Below are 14381 nucleotides of genomic sequence, written 5' to 3'. Positions count from 1 at the left end.
GGGCGACACCTGAGGTGGATATTCTGCTATGGGCATGACCCTGCTTATTAGGCTGGACCCGAGAGCGGTCTCGCGCATATGGCTATCCTGGGTTTTTTTTCCTGCCTCTGTGTCGTTCGTTGACTGCAGTTCATATGGCCTTAGTCACCATCTGATGATTACTAGATAGTGGAGTAACTTAGTCTATGTTGTTTGCTGAATAATTTTATGTTTTAGTTAAGCCGAGTAGTCTGAAGGACCATTGTGTCCCCAATTGAGCTGGTGTGTGGATTGGCCCATTGTCCTACCCACTACCCAGCCTACATGTGGGTTTATCCCCCACAACTGGTTGTTATGCTATTTTTGCTGATCTTATTGTATCAAATGTATATTGCCTGCATATGAAATGGTTTTATGTCTTCTTCTTTCTTCCTTGCCTTTTTTTTCTTTTTCCTGGTCTGTTGTTCTGTGTACCTCGTGTTTTCTCCTTATTATTTCAGGTCTCCCAGGTATCGTGACAGAGGCTATCCTCTTCTTTTTTGGTTACCATGTCGCTGAATTGGTTATCCCTGAATGTTCAGGGTAAGAACTCCCCCCAAAAGAGAATGAAAATATTTAAGCTCCTCCGGGATCACCAAGTGGATATTGCTTGCCTACAGGAATCTCATTTTTCTGCTACTTCTAGCCCAAAGTATTTTGACCTCAGGTTTTTCAGGCTACTGGCCCTACAAAACAAAGGGGAGTCCTCATCGCTTTCCATAAGAAAACCCTATTTGTTTGTGTGAAGCGTATTGCGGACCCAAATGGTAGGTATCTTTTATTACAGGGTACAATTCAGGACGTAGACGTCACACTTTTGACTTATTATGCTCCCAATGTTAATCCTGGACCTTTCTTATCGCATGTCTTCTCCCTTTTGGCAGTTCACCAACGAGGCACTCTTCTGGTAGCGGGGGACTCTAAATTAGTTCTGAATCCTGTCCTTGATAAGTTTCCCCCAGAGGACTCTAATCCTTCCACTGAGCCAAATCTTTTGCTCAAACCTTACAGACTCATGATTTGGTAGACTTGTGGCGTGAGCCCCACCCTGGGGGGAAAGACTACACTTATTATCTGCTTTCTCCACTGTAAACTGTAACAACGCCTAGACTCCTGCTATCTTTGGGTACATGCTGCTGCTTTCTCCACTGTAAACTGCAACAACGCACAGACTCCTGTTAATTTCAGAACAAATAGTGCATATATATTTTGTCTATGTTGATTAGTTCTCACCTCTAGTTGCACTCTTTTTATGACTGTGGCCTGTGTCTGGTCTGTATTTGAGAAACGTCCCCCCCAATTCATGTGATCCTTATCAGTTCCTAATTGGGGCGGAGAAGAGTGCTCATTTGACCATCTGCCTATAAATTTAGATCAGCTCATTGGGGGGTGCTCACAGATCGGGGGGCATAGTCACAGATGGGGTGCTGTTTCTGCATGAGTGCTGTTTTGATAGAGTGCTAAAAAGCAGTTGAACACAGCAGTTTAACTAAAGCAGGATAACTCAAGCAGCAGGAAGATACAACAAAGAACTCTACTGCATGCTGGATGGACTCAAGCAAACACCCCGAGAAACATCTCTTACAAATCTGAGTCCCACTCCGTGTACCTTTTTAATATGTCCCCTCTACTCCTCCCTTTCATATTACTATCCTGAGTTCCCAAAATCTCACTTCTTTACCCCTCTGCTCCACCCCAAAACTTGTACATCTCACCCTCACTGCTAGCATCTCCCTACTACTGCTCTCATCATCTCCTGTTGATACTTTACTCTCCTGCTGACCCAAACACCAGGTCTGGAAGGCATGTACACTCGTGTACATCCCGCTCCCATGTGATTTATTTCACCCTTCTTCTCCTAACCTCTGGGGATATCTCCCCAAACCCCGGTCCTCCAGTATCTCACCCCCACACCAGGCATCCTCTTTGTTCCGGGAATAGCCGCAATCTCCTCAATTTAATATCAGTCCCCGTGCTCCCAAAAACCACCCTCCCTTTTTCATGTGCGCTCTGGAATGCCCACTCTGCCTGTAATAAGCTCTGTCCATGACCTTTTTGTCTCCCTTAATCTACTAGCAATTACAGAAACCTGACTTCAAGCAGCAGATTCTGCTTCTCCTGCAGCACTTTCCTATGGAGGCCTTCTCTGGACCCACTCACCCAGACCCAGTGGTCGGAAAGGTGGTGGAGTTGGTTTGCTTCTATCCCCACTGAGCACCTTTCAAGTCCTCCCTAATCCTCCCTCTCTATCCTTCTCTTCTTTTGAGACTCACTGCATCTGGCTGTTTTCTCCCATTTCTCTGAGGATTGCAGTGATCTATTGGCCTCCTGGACCGGTGTCCCACTTTCTTGATGATTCCTCCGCTTGGCTACCCTAATTTCTCTCCTCTGAACTAACCGTTATCATTCTTGGAGATTTTAACATCCCTATTAATGTCAACAACCCGGCTACATCCCAACTCTTCAACTTAACCTCATCTTTTGCAATAGTGTAAGCTGTGTACCGGGGTGGGCTCCCCAGGATACAGTGAAGTCACGAATGAGGAAGGCAACCCCAACACCAGGTTTTGCCACAACAGAATTTTACTTAGATGTGGCAAATAAACACAACCACAAATGCTGGGAACATACAATAAATTTATATACACCCAGCCCAAAGGCTGAGACCCTTGTGCTGCACAGCACGGCGCCTTCTGATGGATGACGGTAGAAAGTGAAGTAATTTACCTACTGGCGGGCACAACTAAGCTGCCACACCTTACCTGTTATAAAAGAGCAAGAATCAGTGTATGGGTGTACGGTATGGGCTAGCCTGCGGTGCAGCACAACCGCTTACAATCTTACACAAATCTACAGTATTCCCCCTCCCATAACTGGTCCTGTAGCACGTGCCTGAGTATTCGTTCTGAGCAAAACGCCAATCTGGCTTGAGTTTGTGGGATTTTATCAGCTCTCTAATGTGAAATGTCACTTTAAGTTGTGGAGTCCTTCCAATGATCAGTAACAACACTTGCAGCCTGACACAGAGACCCTAAATAACTAACTATAGGCCTGTCTCAGTCTCTGGAGGCGCCAACACTGAAATGAGGTGCGTGCACGATCTTACCGACCCGGGCCTGCCTTGCATCCGCTGGTGACTCAGAACTGTCAAGGTCCTACCTTTTCCCAGAGGTTGTGTTACTCCATGTGCTGGCATCCATCTTGGATTTCTGCAGAGCATGGTGGGAATTCTTTATGCCTTCAGGTCTCTGAGGTCCATCCCCCAGAGGGGTGTGGCTGATTACATATAAGCCTGTGGTCCGCACATGCCCTTTGCACTTGTGTCTTGGTGTTGCTATAACTCTGTTCTGACTCTCGTGACTCTCCTGGAATCTGACTCGGCTTGTGACTCGACCATTCTTTGTATTCTCCTTTGATCTGACCCTCCGTTGCTGAACCCGGCCTGTGACCTGTAATTCTCGTCTGCTGTCCTGTACCGTTTTGTCCCGTTGTTGTCGACCCAGCCCGCCTGACTACTCTATTGTCCTTTCCACCAGCTACAAACCATTGGCGGCGGCCATTACCGCAACTGGGGTGTCTTGGGGGCCGCGACCTGGTTTTTGGCTACGTCAAGTCCATCCCCACCATCAGGGGCCCTGGTGAAGGGCAGCCTGGGACTTAGACTCCGCGCCCTGAGGGACTTCGGTCTGTGGGTGGTGGTTGTCATCAGTCAGTGCGTTACATTGTTAATAGGCCTGCCTGTCCATTCCAGCGTTCCTGTCCTGACATTACACAAGTGCCATGAATCCTGACGGTGCAGGTACGCCTTCGCTCCCAACGTTAGTCGCCAGACTTGATCAACAGGATCACCTGTTGAATCAGTTCGCTCAGGCGTTGCAAACTCTGCTTGCATGCACTGCGCACCTTGCTCCTGGTGCTATTAGGCCAGTAGTCACTCCGGTGGTCGCTCCCACTGTTACTCTGCTTTGCGCGGTGGTGCCCAGAGGTATGACTGGTTCTGCCCCTCTTCCACAGCACTTTGGGGGTGAGCCAAGTCAGTGTCTTGGGTTCCTCAACCAGGTGGGTATTTATTTTGAACTAATACCCCACGCTTTTCCGTCCGAGAGGTCAAAGGTGGGGTTCCTAATATCCCTACTCTCAGACAAGGCCTTGGCCTGGGCGAACCCCTTATGGGAGAGGAATGACCCGGTGATTCACGATTTTTCCGGTTTTGTCGATGCCTTCCGTAGGGTATTCGACGTACCGGCTTGCTCCGCATCGGCGGCCAAGCTGCTCATGACCATGCATCAGGGTTCACGGACCGAGGCCGAGTACGCCATAGAGTTTCATACCCTGGCGGCAGAGGTGGGTTGGAACAATGAGGCTCTGGTGGCTGCGTTTTCCCATGGTCTTTCTGACACATTGAAGGAAGAGATTGCAGCTAAGGAACTGCCTGGGGAGTTGGAGGAGCTCATCTCTTTCCTGATCCTGATTGACACCAGGCTCAGGGACAGGCCTTCACTCAAGGAACACCTGCGGAGGCCCTCCAATCGACTGGCACCTGCATTTTCTGTCCCACCCGTTCCTCCCTCTCCTCCCACGCCTCCTGGGGATAGCTTGTCTGGTGGTGAGCCCATTCAGCAGAGTCTCGTGGGTAACCTGCGGCGGTTGCTGGGGTTTGCTCGCCTTTCCGAGGGAGAGCGGATCACTCGGAGGGTCGCTGCCTGTACTGTGGCCTTGGTGGGCACTTTCGGTAGTCTTGTCCGGTCTGTCCAGGAAACGCTCGCACCTGAGATCCTGTCGGGGACAGATCTTGGGTGGAGTTTCCTCGTCCCCGGCATTCCGCAAGGATAAGCCACTGATCACAATTGTCCTCTCTTGGGCGGAGGGCTTGGTGATGGCCCAGGCGTTGGTAGATTCTGGGGCCGGTGGGTTGTTCTTGGACAGCTCGTTTGCTGCACAGCACTCCATTCCCCTGCAGGTTCGTGCCACCTCATTGGTTCTCGAAGCAATAGATGGCAGGCCCCTGCAACCGCCGCAGGTTACCCACGAGACTCTGCCGGTTGAGGTAGCTATTGGGGCTGTTCACAGGGAGTTGGCCTGTTTTCAGGTGATTTCTTCCCCACACTATTCGGTGGTTTTGGGGTATCCCTGGCTCCAGAGGCACAATCCAACCTTCAATTGGCGAACAGCCGAGATTCTCTCATGGTCTCCGCAGTGTGGGGCCAGGTGCATCGAGGGCCGGTTAAGGTGTTGTGTGCCACCTCGGACTCTGCGTTGCCCACCGACTATGGGGAGTACCTGGACGTGTTTGATAAGGTACGCGCTGGTGCCTTACCTCCGCATCGTCCTTATGACTGCGCCATATCCTTGCAACCCGGTGCCACTCCTCCACGTGGCAGGGTGTACCCTCTCTCGGTTGCGGAGAATAAGTCCATGGAGGAGTACGTTGCGGATGCGCTTTCTCGGGGGCACATTCGTAAGTCTACTTCCCCAGCAGGAGCACGTTTTTTTTTCGTAAAGAAGAAAGGTGGGGAATTGAGGCCTTGCATCGATTATAGGGGTCTCAATCGGATCACCATCAAAAATGCCTACCCGATGCCTTTGATTTCTGAGTTGTTCAACCGCCTTAAGGGAGCAACAGTCTTTACCAAGCTCGACCTTAGGGCGGCGTACAATCTCGTACGGATCAAACAGGGGGATGAGTGGAAGACCGCGTTTAACACCAGAACCGGGCACTATGAATACCTGGTGATGCCCTTCAGGTTGTGTAACGCGCCCGCGGTTTTTCAGGAACTCATAAACGATGTCCTTTGTGACTTGTTGCAGCAGTGCGTGGTGGTTTACCTGGATGACATCCTGGTTTACTCTACCTCCATGGAGTCCCATATCCAGGATGTCAAGCAGGTGCTGCAACGATTACGTGAGAACGAGCTCTTTTGTAAGCTCGTGAAGTGCGAGTTCCATCAATCCCAAGTTGCCTTTTTGGGTTACATCATTTCCGCGGAGGGATTCTCCATGGACCCTCAGAAGGTTGCGGCGGTTCTGCAGGGGCCTCATCCCAATGGTCTTCGGCCCATTCAGCGCTTTCTGGGCTTTGCCAACTACTATCGGAAGTTCATCAGGAACTTCTCCACGTTGGCAAAGCCTCTCTCTGATCTAACCAAGAAGGGAGTAACCCTCACGAGTGGCCATCAGAGGCCATCGTAGCTTTCGAGGCTCTGAAATCCGCCTTCGCGTCGGCTCCGATTCTTTCTCATCCCAATCCTGGGTTGCCCTTCGTCCTCGTGGTTGATGCTTCCGAGACAGGAGTAGGGGCTCTCCTGTCTCAGCGTCGGTCACCCGATGGACCCCTACTTCCCTGCGAGTTCTACTCCAGGAAGCTTTCCTCTGCAGAGTGCAACTACCAGATTGGAGATAGGGAGTTGTTGGCCATCATTCTGGCTCTCAAGGAATGGAGGCACCTTCTCGAGGGCTCCGCGGTTCCGGTCCTCATTCTGACCGATCGGTCAGAATGAGGACCGGATCACAAGAACCTGACTTATCTTTCGGAGGCCAAGAGATTGACACCCCGCCAGGCCAGATGGGCCCTGTTCTTGTCACTCTTCAACTATGTGGTTTCCTATTTGCCTGGTTCCAAGAATGTCAGGGCTGATGCATTATCACGGCAATACTCTGAGTTGTCCAGGGAGGACTCTGAGCCAACCTCGGTTATACCTCCGGATCAGATCCTGGCTGCCATTCGCACCAGTCGGACTTCTCCTCTTGGGGAGCAGATTTTGGTGGCTCAAACCTACGCTCCTTCCGAGAGGCCGGAGGGTAGATGTTTCGTACACGAGGGATTGCGCACCCGCCTGCTGCGTACCTACCATAACTCCAAAACTGCCGGGCAGTTGTGCTGGGTCGTCTCTCGTGTATTCTGGTGGCCAACTCTCCTTGCCGACATTGCCTGTTATGTAGCGGCATGTTCGATCTGTGCCCAGAATAAATCTCCACGGCATCTCCCAGTGGGTCTCCTGCAACCCATTCCCAATGGGGAGCGTCCTTGGTCACACCTGGGTGTGGACTTTATTGTAGACCTCCCGGTGTCTCGGGGTCATACGGTCATTCTCATGGTCGTCGATTGTTTTTCTAAGATGTGTCATTGTATTCCACTCAGGAAATTACCAACAGCGCAAGAACTGGCCACGGTCTTTTCCAGGGAGATTTTTCGCCTGCATGGGTTGCCCAAGGTGATTGTCTCGGACCGTGGGAGTCAGTTCGTGTCCAGATTCTGGTGCGCCTTCTGCTCCCAGTTGGGTATTAGTCTCTCCTTTTCCTCAGCCTACCACCCGCAGTCCAATGGGGCTGCGGAGCGTTCCAATCAGGCCTTAGAACAATTCCTTCGGTGTTATATCTCGGACCATCAGGATGATTGGGCCAATCTCCTGCCTTGGGCAGAGTTTGCCGAGTTCCAGGCAAACTCTGCTGTCAACTCCTCCTCCAGGATGTCTCCCTTCATGGCCAACTATGGGTTCCAACCCGCGGTATTACCTGAGAGGCTCTCACCACAGGACATTCCGGCTGTGGAGAACCATCTTTCTGCCCTGTGTTCTTCATGGGGGCAGATCCAGAGGGCCTTGAGGGACTCTGCTTAGCGCCAGAAGTTCCAGGCTGATTGCAGATGGTTGCCCGCTCCTTAATACCAGGTCGGCGATCGGGTGTGGTTGTCTACTCGCAACCTCAATCTTCGGGTGCCCACACCCAAACTAGCTCCCCGTTTTTTTGGCCCTTTTTGCATTCTTTGCAAGGTGAATCCGGTGGTCTATGCCCTTGCACTTCCTCCTGGGATGCGGATCTCCTATATCTTTCATATATCCCTGTTGAAACCTCTGATCTGCACTTCACTACCTCTCTGCCTCGGCCTCGTCCCATCCGGGTTGATGGTCATGAGGAGTATGAGCTGAGCCGGATCCTGGACTCTCGATTGATGCGTGGTCGATTACAGTTCCTGGTTCATTGGTGCGGTTATGGTCCCGAGGAGCGTTCCTGGGTTCCTTCCGTGGATGTCCCAGAGGTTATGTTAGTCCATGTGCTGGCATCCATCTTGGATTTCTGCAGAGCATGGTGGGAATCCTTTATGCCTTCAGGTCTCTGAGGTCCATCCCCCAGAGGGGTGTGGCTGATTACACATAAGCCTGTGGTCCGCACATGCTCTTTGCACTTGTCTTGTGTCTTGGTGTTGCTATAACTCTGTTCTGACTCTCGTGACTCTCCTGGAATCTGACTTGGCTTGTGACTCGACCATTCTTTGTATTCTCCTTTGATCTGACCCTCCGTTGCTGATCCCAGCCCGTGACCTGTGATTCTCGTCTGCTGTCCTGTACCATTTTGTCCCGTTGTTGTCGACCCGGCCCGCCCGACTACTCTATTGTCCTTTCCACCAGCTACACGCCATTGGCGGCGGCCATTACCGCAACTGGGGTGTCTCGGGGGCCGCGACCTGGTTCCTGGCTGCGTCAAGTCCATCCCCACCATCAGGGGCCCTGGTGAAGGGCAGCCTGGGACTTAGACTCCGCGCCCTGAGGGACTTCGGTCTGTGGGTGGTGGTTGTCATCAGTCAGTGCGATACATTGTTAATAGGCCTGCCTGACCATTCCAGCGTTCCTGTCCTGACAAGAACAGAACAAATGTCTCTCCAACAAGCATGCGATCTCATCAGCCTTCCTGGCAGCGATCTTCCTTTCTCTGAACAGGATCAGCGTCTCGAACACCATCAGCTTCACTAGGTGCAGTTCTCGCACTTGGATGCCAACGGATTCCCTGCTCACATGGCTCTTTTCCTTCACCATCATCAAAACATGGCTGCAGTCTCTCTTCCTGTTCACTGAGGTCCCATGTGTAAAACCCCACCCCTTCCTGAATATAGAAATATCTATGCAGTCTGAGGCTGTGTTAGGAAAAACAGTGACATCTTGTGGCTAAATCGCAGAACGTCAGTAAAACATTTCAAAACCCTTAATTCACAATGAGAGCTGTTTTCCCATCTCACAATAGCACAATGTATACAGTCCTCCACTCACTCTGATGGGAATACATTAGACCTTGTTTTCTCCCATCTTTGTACTCCCTACAACCTCACAAACACCCCCTTTTCTCTCTCTGATCACAATCTCATCACCTTCACAGTGTCCTGGTCTTCAAACACTTATCCCTCCAACCAGCAAACAATTACCCGCAGAAACCTTCACAACTTGAACCCTGCTCCTTTCCACTCTGCAACTGACCAACTCTATGACAGAATCTCTCCCCTGTCCTGCCCTGACCTGGCCATTGCTGTCTACAACAGTTCGCTTTCATCCACATTAGACCTTACTTGCTCCTCGAACAACACGAAGCATCAGGCCCCGACCGTAACAACCTTGGCAGACTGACGACACAAGAAAACTTAGTCGTGCGCTGAAGCGATCGTGGTGTAAAACACCCTATATAAATCTGCTTTCTTAACATACAATTCCTCCCTTCATGCTGCCAAACAAGCCTACTTTGTCACTCTTTTTAATACCTTGTCATCCAGTCCTCATCGTCTCTTCTCTACTTTTAACTCTCTACTTTCTCCACCTCCACCCAGTACCTTGCTCACTGCTCACGAGATTGCAAATCATTTCAAAAACAAGATTGACGCAATTCGTAGGGGCATCGCCACTGCACAGACATCCATCCCACTTAGCATACCTTATACTAAACCTCCCTCAACACTTTTCCTTTTTGACCTTGCTTAGTAGCAGTAGAAGAGGTCACTAAGGTTTTCTCAGAAGTCCGTCTCATTACCTGCCCCCTGGATCCTGTCCCTTCACAACTACTACAGGCACCCTCTTCTTCCATCCTATGCTCCCTCACTCACATCTTCAATCTTTCCCTCTCTACTGGTGCCTTCCCATCCCCTCTGAAGCATGCACACATCACTCGCATACTTAAAAAGCCCTCCCTGGACCCCACCAACCTGAACAAATTAAGACCCATCTCCCTGCTGCCATTTACCTCTAAACTCCTAGAACGTTTAGTCTACAATTGCCTGAGCTACTACCTCACTGACAACAACAACCTTCTTGACCCTTTTACAGTCTGGCTTTCGCTCACTACACTCCACTGAAACTGCCCTACTAAAACTCACTAATGATTTACTAACAGCTAAAACCAATGGGCACTACTCCATATTCTTACTTCTTGACCTCTCTGCGGCTTTTGATACAGTTGACCATCCCCTCCTGCTCTGCTCTCTCCTGGTTCTCCTCCTACCTATCACAGTGCTCCTTCAGCGTTACCTATAACGTTGGCTCCTCCTCTTCACTCCCTCTTTCCGTAGGGGTCCCTCAAGGTTCTTTCCTTGGACCCCTTCTCTTCTCCATCTACACCTCCTCCCTTGGTCACTTGATAAACTCCCATGGCTTTAAGTACCATCTCTATGCTGATGACACACAAATCAATCTTTCTACCCCTCACCTCACCCCTTCAGTCTCCTCTTGCATTACTAACCTACTAAGTGACATATCAGCATGGATGTGACTCCACTTCCTCAAACCAAATTCAATCTTTCCAAAACTGAGCTCTTAGTATTCCCCCCAGCCCCTGCCCCTTCCCCTGACTTCTCCATCAAGATCAATAACACAATCATCATTCCTCCCCTCATACCAGGGTACTAGGTGTAATCCTAGACTCCCATCTGTCCTTTCAGTCCCAAATCCATTCACTGTCCAAATCTTGTAGACTTCACCTCCATAACATCTCCAAGATACTCCCATTCCTAACCTCAGAAACCACTAAGCAACTTATTCTCTCCCTTGTTATATCTCACCTTGACTATTGTAACTCCCTCCTCATTGGCCTACCTAATATCAGGCTATCCCCTCTTCAGTCTATCATGAATGCTGCTGCCTTACTAACCGTTCTGTATCTGCCACCCCTCTCTGCCAATCCATCCACTTGCTTCCCATTGCCCAACGGATAAAATTCAAAACATTAACAATAATATATAAAGCCATTTATAACTTTGCCCCAAATTACATCACTTATCTTGTCTCTAAATATCAACCAAACCGTACTCTCTGCTCCTCGCAAGTCCTCCTACTCTCTAGCTCCCTTGTCTCCTCCTCCCATGCTCATCTCCAGGATTTTTCCAGAGCTTCCCCCATCCTCTGGAACTCTCTACCCCAATTTATCAGACTATCGCCTACTCTGCTCACTTTTAGGCGATCTCTGAAAACCTCTCTCTTCAAGGAAGCCTATCCTGCCCTCAGCTAATAATGGAATCTTCTACTCTTCCAACCAGTCCGTCCCCCACAGTTACTACCTTTTGTACCACTAGCCCTTCCCTCCTAGATTGTAAGCTACAAGGAACAGGGCCCTCCTATCCCTCTTGTATTGAACTGTATTGTTGCTGTATTGTCTCCCATTATATTGTAGAGCGCTGAGCAAACTGTTGGCACTATATAAATGCTGTATAATAATAATATTACTCGCACCCTCATTACTTCCACTCTAGAACTGACCATGCTTTAGTCTAACGAAAACATCTTCCTCTTGTGTGCTCCATCTCTATTCTTTCTGTGCTGTGGTCTGATCACGACCCCATTTTGGTGGTCTGTCAATCCCTTCTTTGCAAGTCTTCCTGCTCTACTTGGAGTATGAATGACTCCCTGCTGTCTCTGAAAGACTTTCAGGAGGATCTTCTGCGCAAGTCTGTGGAATATTTTCAGCTCAATTCAGGTTTTATCTCTTCTTCAGTGACACCATGGAAAGTGTACAAGGCAGTCCTTTAAGGTCATATTATCCAAGTAGCCTCAAAGCGCAAACTGGAGAGGCAACATAAACAGCATCAGCTTGAAACACAATTAGCTACTGTGTCATCTCAATTTAATCAATCACGACTCCCTCCAAGCGAAGGTTGTTGGACCAGGCATGCCTGGAATTGGATCTTTGCTTAACAGATGATGCCAAGCGCTCCTTACGCACGTCAGAAGTGGTACAGCAAAGCAAATAAACCAGACTCTATGCTAGTGCGTAGGTTGCGTTCTTTTATGCACAATCCAAAACCGATCTCTTTGCGTACTCGTCACACTGTCCTAACAAGTAATCCTGCAAAGGTGTTGGAGGAGTTTCGGTACCTCCTTGCTAAACTTTACACAGACCCCACTCAGGCAGAACCCCATGCTATCTCCAACTTTTTATCTCGACTGTCTTTGCCTACTCTGACTCAAGCTCATAGAGATTTGATGGACCGTGATATTCAAGTATCGGAAGTCTTGCGCTGTATCGCCAATTTGAAGACTAGCAAACGTCCAGGACCTGATGGCTACACAGCCTTGTACTATAAGAAACTGGCTGATGTTCTGGCCCCTCACCTCGCAGCCATGTTTAATGTAGTGAAAAGAGGTTCAGCCTTTTCCCTCAACTTGCTGACTGTTAATGTGGTCATGATCCCGAAACCGGACCGGGACCATTCCTCTTGGGCAAATTATTGGCCAATCTCTCTTATTAACGTCAGTATGAAAATCCTTACAAAACTTTTAGCTACCTGTTTGAACTCTTTCCTTTCTCCTCTGATCAAAAAAGACCACGTGGGCTTTGTCCCTCATAGGCAAGCAGGGGACGCAATCAGACGAATTTTACAGTTACAACACCAGGCTCACACTCGCAAAATTGAAATGATGCTCTTATCCCTGGATGTTAATAAGGCCTTTGACACCTTATACTGGCCTTACCTCATGTCCGTCCTTCACCATTTTGGTTTTAGTCCCTCGTTCCTGCATTGGATTTCGTCGCTATATACGTACCCCCGAGCAAAACTTAAATACTATGGTTTTGAGTCCTCGACGTTTCCAATTGGTAGAAGAACTAGACAGGGCTGCCCGCTCTATCCCATATTATTTATCTAGACTTTGGAGCCCCTAGCAGAAGCTATCCGTATGCATCTCGATATTACGGAGCTGGCCGTAGCCGGTTCACAGCATAAGCTGTTGTTGTTTGCGGACAATATATTGCTGTCTGTTACTAATCCAGGGGTTACTCTGCCCAACCTACTGGCGGTTCTGGACTCCTTCACTGCTCTTTCAGGCCTCTATGTCAATCCCGCTAAATCTAAAGCCATGTCTATTACCCTTTCCCCCACGCTGCTGGCAACACTGAAACAATCATTTTCTTTTCAATGGCTTTCGGTCTTGCCATACCTGGAGATTAAGATCACCCCGTCTTACGAAGGACTGTATCAGGCTAAGTTCCCCTTCATCTTTAAGGATTTAACAGAAATGTTGTCTTCTTGGGCTCATCTTTAGCTTTCTTTGTTTGGTAGAATTAATGTGATTCATATGATGTATCTCCCAAAATTATGTGTTTCAGGTTTTATTGATCCCTGTCCCTTTGCATATCTTATGCATTCATCAACGGAAGCTTCTGTCTTTCATCTGGGGCTCCTCACGCCCTAGAATTAATAAAATAATTTTATTTGCTCTTAAGAACGAAGGTGATGAAATGTCTGTCCCGAATCTTCATGCATACTGTTTAGCTGCGAATATAGCTCCACTAGCCCATCTTCACGTTTCTCGCAATATTCCCCTGTGGGCCACAGTGGATCTGATGGACTCCCACCCGAAACCACTTTCTTTTTTGCCGTGGCTCCCCCCTGTTCATCGCCCTTCACCTCTTAGTCCGATATTAACACTTCAAATTTGGGACTCCATTAAATATTCTACTGGTCTTATTTCTGCTCACTTACCTTTGATGTGCCTATTCCACAACCAGCTTTTCCCCCGGGCCTTGACAATCCTGGGCAGTTTGTGTGGTGGCCAGCCCATGGCTTCAATGACGTACATTCCTTGCTCTCTCCTACTCGGATACTCACTTTTGAGACTTTCTGGCTACATTATTACGAGCCCATTCAGGTCCCTATATGCTGACCCCCTTCGAAAGTTTTTGCAGGCACAGGCCTCATGCACCAGGCTTGATATCCCTTGTCTACTCCACTGTTATTTCTTATAGGACACCCCCGGTTCGCTATCAGCATTGGCAAATCGGAACTCGGGGGTTGTCTAGATCAGCAAGACTGGCAGATCATGACTCAAACATTTGTCTAAATGCTCGAGGAATGTTATTATACTAGAAAATGCCTACAAGGTCCTTTTTATAGACGATATCATACGCCTGCCCGACTGGCTCGTTTTATTCCCTCATATTCTCCGACTTGCTTTCGGGGATGTCAACAAATAGGTACCATGGCCCATATTTGGTGGATTTACCCCAAGGTATGGATTAGGGTCTATGCCCTTCTCCGCATTATGCTACACACAGATATTAAGTGTAACCCATATGAGGCAATGTTATTTAAACCACTAGTAGGCCTACTCCGTGCT

This window comes from Staurois parvus, unplaced genomic scaffold (assembly GCF_062004578.1).
Source record: "Staurois parvus isolate SC_StPar_1 unplaced genomic scaffold, SC_StPar_1.0 ptg000032l, whole genome shotgun sequence".
Taxonomy (NCBI): Eukaryota; Metazoa; Chordata; class Amphibia; order Anura; family Ranidae; genus Staurois; species Staurois parvus.
This window is presented reverse-complemented; position numbering follows the sequence as displayed.